General features: G+C 38.6%; 1 pseudogene across 1 annotated transcript; it reads left to right on the forward strand.

Annotated features, from left to right (window-relative positions):
* The first annotated feature begins 4174 nt into the window (after window positions 1-4174).
* Window positions 4175-6999, forward strand: LOC148120406 (immunoglobulin heavy variable 3-74 pseudogene; annotated as a pseudogene). The gene is made up of 3 exons (XR_015739310.1): window positions 4175-4285; window positions 4386-4695; window positions 6888-6999. The product of XR_015739310.1 is annotated as an immunoglobulin heavy variable 3-74 pseudogene (transcript).
* The last annotated feature ends 5874 nt before the right edge of the window (window positions 7000-12873 follow it).

The following is a 12873-nucleotide window of genomic DNA, read 5'->3' on the forward strand; positions in this document are numbered from 1 at the left end:
GCAAATGAGTTCTTTGATTTTCACAGTGTGTGCTTTTGTTGGTGTTATTTCTGCCCAAATATTCTCGCAGTATTACTCCTTGGGCACTCTCTCTTGCTGCTGACCAGAAGGACCTGGTGTCTCATGTGAGTTAGAGAAGTGTAATTCAGAGAAGCAGTATAGGCAATGGACTCTATGTAAACGGATCATGAACCTGAAGTAAAAGGAAAAGAGAATCTGCACACCTGAGAATGAGACTTCTCTGTAAACTCTTACAGTTTCACCAATAGTGTGCGATGAAACTTTGGAGATCAAATTGACTATGTTATTAAGATTCCGAGAACAGAACACATAACTAGTGACCTGAACAACTCCACACAATGATGAATGCAGAGGATCCACTGTCATGTTACCCAGGGTCAGACTGTGCATCAATATAAATATCTGTTGGTGAACCAAGATAAGCAAGGATAAATGGTAAAAGTTATTGTTTGAACTTCAGCTATGTTAGAACCAACATCAAGATTTTCTAATTCTCAAGAAATTCACTATTGACAAAGAGAAGGAACATGGTACAGAGAATCTAACACTATGTCCAAAAAACTATTAATATGTGCATACTGACATATGTAAATTATTGAACAAACAGTACAGACAAGAATCCTCCTCTGAAATAGAAAGTAAGTACCAATAGTATGGGGATTTCCTTGAAATTCTACACACTTTGCATGCCCTGTGATTATATTTTATAGGAATAATTGAAAGACCCCAAGACAGAAGTCTCATTTTTCTTCTCAAGACTAAGTCATTATTATCATTTGCCTGAGATAAATCTGTAAGATAACACTTGGATCAGGGAAAGAGAAAACAATTAATGTTCTCTTGGGTCACCATCTTTCTGGCTTCCATCCTCTGGTCTTAGGATTTTTCATTTTGGCCAATGCATGCGCACAGAAGAGGATGCAGAAAGCCAACATTTTCATTCACCAAGGTAATCTAAATTAAATTGTAAAGAATGAATTGCCTCTTAACCAATGGAAAGACTGCCATTGACCAAGGAAAAGAATGAGAACAAGTGTTGTGGGCATGGGAGAAATGGTTCCTGTTCTCTATCAATGTGAAAATGGTTCAACTATGAAATTATCAAATAATGTGTTGGATAATCAGGCAATTAGATTAAAGACTATGTTATCCAGCAATCTCAAATCTGGTTGTGTAAACAATAGAAATAACATTTTCATTGAAAACAGAGTTTCACATTTCTCTTTATTTCCTGATATCACAGTCAAACTGCTTGCTCAACCTAGATCTAGTAGGGAGAGCCTTGCATGTGCCAGAGGGCAGAGTGCCTTGTCCTCTTTTAGGATTGGAGGGGAGAGGGATGGGAAGTTATGGACAGGGAGTAGGAGGGGCGGAGAGAATAGAAATTTGATTTGGTATGTTTTTAAAGTAATAAAATAATAAAAAAGAAAAAACATTGATATTTGGGTAAAAGCCTGAAATATATGCTAAATGCTGTTCTAGTGTATGGGATGCAGTATACTAAGATGATCTTTTTAACCTAATACTCAAAATCAGTATTTATTCAATTAGTTTCAAAAGTTTATTCAACCTTTCTTGGGCTGCATATTGTCCTAGACAATGGGCTACAGAGATATGTACATATTATTATATTTCTAAGGATTTGTGTTCCAGTAAAATCAAGTATCTAATAAGAAAATATAATAAATTTTTGTTTTCACCAGAAAAAGGAGGTCACATACCAGTTCTCCAAGATTGTATGAAAAATATGCAATTATTTTTGTGATCTTTCACAAAAGTCTAAAATCATAATAAAAAATTAGACAAACAAAAGGTGAGGCACATTGAGCATAATGTATAAAAATGTTCTTATAACACACAGGGCATCCTGAACAAGGGGGAAAAACAATTAGAGTGTCAGGTGCCCATCAGAACTGGCACATGGTGGCAGGCTCCACAATATTAAGACCTGTCTATACTACTGCTACTCACATACAGAATATGCTCAGAGGAAGAAGGGACACGACATATGGGGTGTTCAATATGAAAGAATTGGTGAATATTCTCTGGGATTTAATGAACAGATTGTTTTGAGATATTGTTTGTCTTTCCCTGATGGTTTGCATTACCTAGGCATGGAGCTGAGCCCTAAATCCCCTTTCTCTATGGTGGTCTTCACCACAAAAGAAACACTTCCCACTGCTCAATCACATCCTCCTCTCCACTTCTTGTCATCACTTAGGATTCTCTGTCCTTTTATTGCTTCAGGTAACATAACCCTGAATTCTGGTTCCATGCTACTGCTTTTTACAATGTGTCATGAAGAGGTGACCCTTCATCCCTCACGAATACAACAATAATATTTAGGAACCTGCCTTGCAATGTGATTCAAATGGTGAAAAGACAAGGAAGGACATATAAAAGTTCATAATGACAAAGACACAGAAAAACAGAGAACAGGAATTAATAAATATACAGGTATGGTGTCCCTGAGTAGACCAGTGTGTACTCTGAGAACACTTATGAGTATGAAAATCAATCCCTTGAATCTTTTCTCAGATTAAAAAATTAAAATCTTTGCACTAAATATTTTTGAGTTGCATCCTCACAAGTTGGATTTTCTAAGTGAGTGATAAGAATAAAATGATCTTCAATGACAACGGAAAGAATTTTAAGTAGTTCCTTAATCCTGATTTTACATCAGGAAGAGCCTGAAGTGCATCTTATTACTAAATTCCATCTAAACACTCTACTGGGATTTATGAGGATACGCATGGAGAATGTGTTATCTTCATTTATTTGCACAGTATGAATGTGGAGTCACTTAATGTTTTGCATCTAAGATCTGCACAGTGTGAATCATACAATTTCCTGTTTATATGTAAGTGAGAATATAGACAGTGTCAGAAAAATTTTACTCATTTTTTTATCACCAGCTTCTCTAAGAAACACAAGGGCACTCTCAGATACCTGAAGGAAAAGTGTAAACCGTGCCCTGTGCTTCCTTTCATCTTCTCAGCAACCTCCCACAATGCAAAGGAACCCTCCTCCTCAGGCTAAATTCCAGCCTGGATAAGAGGTCCCATCTTCTTCTCACTAAAGCTTCTAGTAGAGCATGGTTGTCCTGGTGCTGCTCCTCTGCCTCGTGAGCTTTCCAAGCTGTCAATGTTTCAGAGTTTCAGGAGAGAGACCCAGCATGTCATCTGTGGGATCCATGTATCATGGTGGCTGTACCTGTTCCCAGGTTCCCTGTCCAAGGTACAGCTGAAGGAGTAAGGACCTGGTCTAGTACAGCCCTTAGAGACCCTGTCCCTCCCCTTAAGTGTATCTGGATTCTCATTAACCAACTATGGTGTAAGCTGGATCTGCCATCCTCCAGAAAAGTGTCTGGAGTGAATGTGAAGAATCTGGAGGGGTGGAAGCACACATTATAATTCTGATCTCAAACCCAAAGTCAACATCAGCAGGGACACCTCCTGTTGCACGAATTCTAATTGTTCTTAATGATAAAAGTCCTGAGTCAGCTACCAGGGGCAAAACGTGAAGGAACAGAAAAGCAGAGTATTCAGACACTAGAGAGTTTTTACCTCAACCAATGCTCAGACCAAATGGGAAAGATATAGTCTCTACAAATACTCTGACTGAATGCTGTAACAGGGAATATTCCATTTCCAAGATTCCTGGGGCCATATGACAGGCCCTATGAGAACTGTGTAAAATTCAGAATAGTTTCAAGTATTCCTGTCACAGCAAAGGAATTCTACTTAGAGGCCGGTGTGATCCTATGCAAGATCGGCCTCAGGAAGAAGCCATGTCCAGCAGAACATTAGGACAGAGCTAATATCTAGAAAGACAGGTGTTTGCAAAGCTTTTAATTTTCACATTGATCCTAAAGAGACAGGACAGTGTGGAAACACAGCATTCTCTATGCCTGTGGTGGAAAAGGAACTAAATAGTGTGGTGAATTCCTAACAAGAAAAATGTGTACACAGAGTTACGTTAATGCTTCAATTTCTATAACTATCATCAGTGTGCATGATGTCTATATCTGCTCTGAGTACTGCCTTCTGCCCAGTTCCAACTACAGATCCTGTTATGGCAGGAAGATATGCAAATAAGTCTTCTTTGTGCCCATAAAATCCACTTCTGCCCTGACCTTGCAGCGCTGGCACAGGAGACAAGCCCTGGATTCTCAAGTCCTCCCAGTCAGGGTTCATCACTGAACACAGGACACTCACCATGGACTTAGGGCTCATATTGGTTTCCTTTGTCCTCATTTTAAAAGGTAATTCATAAAGATGAGATGGTGTGTGTTGTGTGGACACTGGAAAAAGAAAAAAAATCTTCTGTATCAGTTTTTTAACCAGAATTCTTCGTGTTTACAGGTGTCCAGTGTGAGGTGCATTTGCTGGAGTCTGGCGGAGAATTAGTGCAGCCAGGAAAGTCCCTGAAACTCTCCTGTGCAGCCTCTGGATTCTCCTTCAGTAGCTACTGGATGAATTGGGTCCGCCAGGCTCCAGGGAAGGGGCTGGAATGGGTCGCAAAAATTAATCAAGGTGGTGATACCACCAGGTATGCCAACGCTGTGAAGGGCCGGTTCACAATCTCCAGAGACAATGCCAAGAACACTCTGTACCTGGAAATGAGCAGTCTGAGGTCTGAGGACACAGCCATGTATTACTGTGCTAAGACACAGTGAGTGAATGTTACTGTTAGCTCAGACAAAAACACCTGTGTGGGGAACACGGATCCAGCAGGGGGAGCTGAGAGCACTTAGAGATCTGGGGCACAGAAGATCCTGCTCAGAGAAGCATGGAAGACTGGACTTCTCTGTGTCTACACTTCCTCTCCATATCTCACTTAAATATTTTCTCTACAGGAATAGTGTGTAGTAATCCTTGAATGTCCAAATATTTATTCAAAATCCGTTTCCAGTTGTGTTTATTTATTATAGTGTTTCTCTCCTTGTTTCCCTTTATCTCCCTCAGTCTCCCTATTTCTCCCCCCTCTCTCTTTCTCTCTCTTTCTCTTTCTCCCTCTTTCTTTTTCTTAATTTTTCTTTCTTACTTCTCTCCCTGTGTGTTTGTTTGTGTGTGTGTGTGTGTGTGTGTGTGTGCTGACATATGATGCATTTCTCTAGCAATCTGTACCACTTGTTTTGAGACAAATTCCCTCACTGGGCCTGGAATTCAATGACCGGATAGTCTGGTCCCAGTGATGGTTTTGTCTCCACATTCCCTATATGGTATATCTGGTTGGCTACCACACCCATTTCTCTTTTTTCATTATATATTCTGAGTTATGTGTTCAGAACCCACTGAAAAGTTCTAGTGTGGCAAAAACTTGAATTTCACATTCCCATAATATTTGTTTTTGAAATTTAGGATGTGCTTTTACCTGAACAAAACACATATCATCATACAGAACAAAATGATCCTGTTCAGTGACTAGCATCAGTTTGTGAAGAAGCCAAAGAAGATTGTAAATCTTAGAAGATGAAGGTAGCTCAGAGTCACATGTGAGTCTAGTGGACCCTGTAATATGTGTTTATCTCCATGAGCACTACACTACCCACACAGAAACATATACCCCTAATTAAAACAGTGTATTTTTTTTTAAAAAGTTCTCATTAAATGCTATGGTTTAGCCCAATGGTCTAGTTCTTGTGTAGCTTATATTAGACCTTGATTCAAATGGTAATATTTCAAAATATATTTATCATTTTGAATAATAAATACTGCATTTGAAACATCACTACCCCCTGTTAAGTTTATAACATGGTTTCTGTCATTCAAGAGAACAGTTCAATTTTTCTTTCCAAGAAAATATCCTTTCTCTCACTACTCTAAGTTTTGAATCAGGAGGTTAACAGATAGCTCCGGGAACCCAGAGTTGAGAGGTGATGTACTCATGAACACACATTGTTCTGCCCTCCCTCCTTTGATTGAGATGTTTAACCATGACTGGTGAAAGTGGGCAGAAGAGGTTACATAAAGCTCACATTTCTAACAACGGCAGAAGTGGATCTTAAATCCAAAATAATTAGTTCCCTGTAACCAATGATATGAGTGCCATTTATGCAAGGAAAGAATGAGATCATTTGATATAAGAATGGAGGGAAAGAGATGCCTTTGCTGTTGAAATAGGAATGTGGTTCTACTAAGACATTATGAAATTGAGGGTGTCCCTCAGAAAATAACACAAGGCAATGTGACTCTGAAATCTCACTTCTGGAAGAGCAGACAGAAGAAGCAGTGTTGGTGTAGAAAAACAGGAAAGGAAGGAGGATAGAAAAGAAGAGACATAATTATAGAAGAGGACTGAAAAATCAAAGTAGTGAGAGAAAGAAGAGAGAGGGTAGTGGGATGATTCAATGTAATCACAGTGCATTATAAATGAGCATGGTGTTTGTTTTTAAGTAGAATGAATGACAATTGTGGAAAAAGAAAATTTTCAAATATCTTATGATGTTAATATACATATATCCATCTGCCCTTGTACTTGTGTTTGTGGGAAGGATTGTCTCTGTTGTATATCTGTCTGTGTGTATATGCCTGAGTGTCTATGTGCTTCTTCAGAGATGCATACTTACTCATTATCTATAAACAGCTTACATTACAGAGGTTACTGCAACATCATCTGACCACAGAAACCTGCCCTGAGATCAGGTGAGCAGAAAGATTGGGATTTCAGGTTTGACTCAGGCTCAGGGCCTCCCTTACTATGAGTAAGCCTCTGAAGACATTTCAGTTTCTTAAGATCCCACTGACTCTCAAAGTACCAGAGGCAGAGAACACAGCTCAACAGGACCCGTCTTCCTCTTTTAGATGTGTGGCAGACACTCTTACTCTTATGTGCAGTCTGCTCTTATTTTTCTTTTCATTCAGGTGTGTGGAGTTGAACAAGAGTAGTGAGATTCCAGCACATGCTATGGTTCAACTACGCAGAAGTCTTGAAAAGGTAATGGAGTCCACAATGAGAATAGAAGTCACCAGCTGAGGGTGCAGTTTCCATACTTCTCCTTGTTCTCTTCCTTCTATTTTCTTTGTTTGGTTTGATTTATCCTCAATATCCCAACATTCTCAAATCTACGCTAAGAAAATTGATCCTTTTGTTTGTGTTTATTTTTGTGTATTCGAGATAGGATTTCTCTGCTGCTTTGGATTCTTTCTTGGAACTAGCTCTTGTACATCACGCTGGCCTCAAGTTTACAGAGATCAACCTGCCTCTTCCTCCTGAGTGCTGGGATATAAGGTGTGCACCACCACCACCGGGCAGTAAATTGATCCTTTACAGAATCAGTTATAAGTGCTGGGCATTAAGGAAGAATAATTTGCAGTTCCTGGTGTTTATTTTATTAATGAATAAATGCAGTCATCAAAAATTATTTTCTGTAGAAAGATCTGATGTTTTAAAAGGTTGAACTAGGCTTGTATCTCTGTGATAAAGTACTTTGTGCCAATATGAAATATCTTAAGTTTAAAAACCAAGCTCACTTAAAGATAAGAATTAAGCACTTAGGGAAATATTATTTCTCACATTCAGAGACTTAAAAGTGTCACTCTCATGGGTGGAAAATGAATAGAAGTTCCCAAAGTTAGTGCAGTTGGGAAGTTTCAGAGAAGGAACAAGTCTACAGGAGTTCATCTCTTGGGTTCCATAGCAAACAGTTCATCCAAGATCTGCAGCATCCGTGGTACCATTCTAAACAACTACAAACTGTGAATCCAATGCCAGGTAAGGACAGTGTTCAAATTGCTAAAAATGTTAATTGGCTATACTGTGTATGCATAATATATAGCTTGCATGTTTGATTAGAGGTTAGTGTTGATTTTGAGTACGTTTACCAGTTGATTTCTACCTTATTTTTGAGAAAAGATAACACAGTGATCCTGGAGCACAAATAAACAGGCAGAATCTTTGGATTGCAAGACTTAGAGTACCTCCAGTCACAATGCCCCCCAGTGCTGGGAATATATGTTAAACCGACACAACCAGATTCTAAGCTAAATGTTGTGAATCAAGCTAAGATACTAATACTGGAAATTAGGTGTCTTACTACTGAGCCATCTCTTGAGCCATAAATATTATCACTATACAGTGATAAACAAACTCATTCATCAAAGCAAATAAGTGTGTTATATAATAATTTTAAAAGAGAAAACATATTGCCAATTATGAATTTTTAAACAATTAACTGTCTATATGGAAATGAATGCCTCACATCCAAACCTTTATATGTCCTCATAAATGACCCTTAAAACTCTGACTTTTTATGGAATTCTGGAATTGGGGGAATAGGCAGGATCTGCAAAAGAAAATAATTATCAGGGTATATTGTGTTGAAATTTTTTAAGGAAATAAATTCATTGAATATTGACTACACTGCAGTTGTTGGTTAGGCATGGTGAAACATAGCCTTAATCCATTCAATGGGGAGAGAGAAGCAAAAATGTCTGTCATAGCTTGATCTATATAGAAAGTCCAGACCACCAAGATTACCCTGTCAAATTAGAAGTAAGTCATCCATTCTACCTGTATATTGAAGGGTGTTTCTGATTGTGGGTATGTTGGATGGGTATGTGACTGAATATGGAAGTGGGACTTTCATCATTTTCCTTGTATGTGCCTCTGTTTGTGTGTGTTGGAATGTGTGGCAGCATCTGGAAGGGAGACTCTGTGTGTGGCTGTGTTTCTAGTTGATCAGCCTGTCATGTCCCTTACTTTCCTATTTTCATGAGAAGAATTTTCCATTGTCCTACATTGTGATCTATTAATGTGATCAACACTATGAGCAAAACCAACATGTGAATGAAAGGGTTTTTGTCATCTTACTTCTCAAAATGTATCATGAGGAAAGTCAGGACATTAAATCAAGGTACAAACCTGAAGGTGGGAATGGAATCAGAAACCAGTAACTTTGTTTACCAACTTGCTCTCCATGGTTGTTCAGACTGCTTTCTTATACAAACCAGGAACACCTTCTCATGGATGGCATCTTCAACATCAGCCTGGAGCCCTCTCATATCAGCCATTAAACAAGAAAAGTCTTGCATGCAGACTGAAATGATGAAGGCATGTTTCCTAAAAGGGGTTCTTTGTTCCCTAATGACTATGTTTTGTATTTTATTGACAGAATTCTAACTACAACACAAATGGACAGCATGATATTGTCATTATAATGTGGCCCATTAAGTGACTGCCATTTGTCCACCACATAGGAAAAAATGAATGATGAAACACTTAAGAAGAAGGATACACCTCTCAAATAGAAGATAATTATAAATAATGTTTAATTTAACCATGAACTCATTCCCTTTGCAAGCAACTTTTGCTTAGTAACTTCCTTCTAGGCAGAATCACAGAAAAAAAATAACCCAGGGAGCAAGAGAGGACGGAATACAGATAAAGACTATCTCTTCAGTAACCAAAGTCAAAAATACCTGAATAAGTCATCAAAAAAAGTTCTCAAATGTATTATCAGAAATGTATCTGTGATATCCTTTCCCAATTTTTGTAACCACAATGAAAATATGTGGTTATTTTTCAGGCAAACCCAAGATTAGACATAGTAAACATTTCTGAGAAATATTCTTTTAACCTCCAGAATACCATGAATAAGAAGAACACAACACTCATAGTGTTGTTTTTCAGTCAGTATTTGCAAGGATGATTGTCTCATCTATCTTATGTTCGAGCCCCAACACTACCACTCACAGTAAACAGATTATGCACAAAAAATGAGGGAAATAAAATGTGGGGTTCCAATACATAGGAAATGGTGGATATTCTCCAGGATCTGACAGGGCAGGTTGGTGATTTACATTACCAAGGCATGTGAAGATCGTAGGAAAGTGCCTTGTCCTCTATGGTTATGCTCACCACAAGGCAAACAGTTCTGACTGTGCAAGCATGCCCTCCTTCCATGTCTTGTTATCACTATGTCTTTTTAATTCTTCAGATCACATAACCCTCAATCCTAGTTGCATGCAACTTTATTTCACGGGGTGTTATGAACTGCTGGCTTTCTCCTCTCTTACCAATGCTATAATCATAGAACCTGGGCTCTTATGTGCTACAACCTGAGGACAGAGAAAGTGAGATATAAAAATGCAAGGAGAAAAGCAGACTGAGCCTGTGTTTCAATACCCTGCCTAAGGACAGGTGGGCCCTGTGCCAGATCAGTGACATTCCTGGACAGTAAGGGGCACTGAGTGACTGGCGGACATATATCAGATGGGTGAGTTTGCTCCTGGCCCGCGGCAGACTGGGCAAGGAGGAATTCAGACTTTCCCTGAACCCCTTGACTCCTGGTCACCCTGCAGTGGTGGCTCCACCCTGCTAAGCTCTCTCACTGCCCATCCCAGCTTTCATCCAGGTACACGTACCTCCATCCCTCCTTTCCCCCTAGGGCCATAAAATTTCCCCAGCTCAGCAGCCTTGCAAGCTGGTCCTGGGCAGTAAGCACAACCTGGCAGGAGGCAGTACCTGTGTTTCAATAGCCTGCCTGAGGAAATGTAGGCCTTCTGTCAGTGAAGTCCCTGCCCAACAAGGGAAGCTGACCCGATATCAGAAGATCCAATAGAGAGCATTTGAAGGAAGAGATGGGCAGACGCCAAGGCAAGAACTCCTCCAACAATCTGAAACACAACATGAAAACATCAGATCCCAACAAACCTACAATAGAAGAACTTGAACACCTTAATCCAGAAGAAGTGGAAAAAAAGTGCCATTATGAAAGCAATAGAGTCCCTTAAACATGATATGAATAACTCCCTTAAAGAATTGGATGAAAACTATAACAAAAAGTTTGAAGAAATGAGTAAATCCATGAAGGATACCCTGGGAAACCAAGAAAAAACAATCAAACAGGCAATGGAAACAGTTCAAGAATTGAAAACTGAAATGGAGGCAATGAAAAAAAAACAAACCAAGGACCAGCTGGATATGGAAAATCCAGGTAAACGAACAGAGACTACAGAATCAAGCATAACCAATAGAATAAAAGAGATGGAAGAAAGAATCTCGGATTCTGAAGACACCATAGAGAAAATAAACGCTCTGATCAAAGAAAATGGCAAATCCAACAAATTCTCATCACAAAATATTCAAGAAATATGGGACACAATAAAAGAACCACATCTGAGAATAATAGGGATTGAAGAAGTAGAACAAATGCAGATCAAAGGCCCAGAAAATATATTCAACAAAATTATAGAAGAAAACTTTCCCAATCTAAAGAACAATATTCCTATGAAGGTTCAAGAAGCACACAGAACACTGAATAGACTGAGTCAAAAAAACCCATCCCCTCACAATATAATAATCAAAACCCAAAACGTACAGATTAAAGAAAGAATATTAAGAGCTGCAAAGGAAAAAGGTCAAGTAACTTATAATGGTAAACCTATCAGACTTACACCAGACTTCTCTATGGAAACCATGAAAGCCAGAAGGTCCTGGATAGAGGGACTGCAGAAACTAAGAGACCATGTATTCAAACCCAGACTACTATACCCAGCCAAGATATCATTCATTATCAATGGAGAAAACAAAATATTCCAGGATAAAAACAAATTTAAACAATTCGTAGCCACAAATCCAGCCTTACAGAAAGTAATAGAGGAAAATAGCAACCCAAGGAACCCAACATTGTCAACACTGCCTACAATAACTCAGACATCTAGCGACCCTTCACAACTACAACTCAAAGAAGGGAAACACACAAACTCTACTACACACAAAAAAATAAATAAAATAATAAAAAAAATAATGACCGGAGTCAACAACCACTGATCATTAATATCACTCAATATTAATGGACTCAACTCACCTATAAAAAGGCACAGACTAAGAGATTGGATACGAAAACAGGATCCAACATTCTGCTGTTTACAAGAAACACACCTCAACCACAAAGACAGACATCTACTCAGAGTAAAGGGTTGGGAAAAGATTTTTCAAGCAAACAGACCTAAGAAACAAGTGGGTGTGGCCATTTTAATTTCCAGCAAAATTAACTTCAAACTAAAATCAATCCGAAGAGATGGTGACAGACATTTTATACTCATAACAGGACCAATTCATCAGGGGGAAGTCTCAATCCTAAATATCTATGCCCCTAATATAATAGCACCCACTTATGTAAAAGAAAAACTTTCAGAACTCAAGGCAGTCATCAAACCACACACACTAATAGTAGGAGACTTCAACACACCTCTCTCACCAATAGACAGGTCAATAAGACAGAAACCTAACAGAGAAATAAGAGAATTACTAGAGGTAATGAATCAAATGGACTTAACAGACATCTATAGAACATTCCACCCAAATAGGAAAGAATATACCTTCTTCTCTGTAGCTCATGGAACCTTCTCAAAAATTGACCAAATACTCAGTAACAAAGCAAACTTACACAGATACCAAACATATTAGTAACCACCTGTGTCTTGTCAGATCACCGTGTAATGAAATTAGAATTCAATAACAATTCTAACACCAGAAAGCCTACAAACTCATGGAAGCTGAACAGTCAACTACTGAATCACCCCTGGGTCAAGGAAGAAATAAAGAAAGAAATTAAAATTGTCCTTGAAATCAATGAAAATAAAGACACAACATACTCAAACCTATGGGACGCTATGAAAGCAGTGCTAAGAGTAAAGTTCATAGCACTAAGTGCCCAAATAAAGAAAATGGAGAAAGCACACATTGGAGACTTAACAGCACACCTGCAACCTCTAGAAAAAAAAGAAGCAGATTTACGCAGGAGGAATAGAAGACTGGAAATAATCAGACTGAGGGCTGAAATCAACAAAATAGAAACATAGAAAACAATCCAAAGAATCAATGAAACAAAAAGTTGGTGCCTGG

The sequence above is a fragment of the Myodes glareolus genome, chromosome 11 (genome assembly GCF_982192425.1).
Source record: "Myodes glareolus chromosome 11, mMyoGla1.1, whole genome shotgun sequence".
Classification (NCBI taxonomy): domain Eukaryota; kingdom Metazoa; phylum Chordata; class Mammalia; order Rodentia; family Cricetidae; genus Myodes; species Myodes glareolus.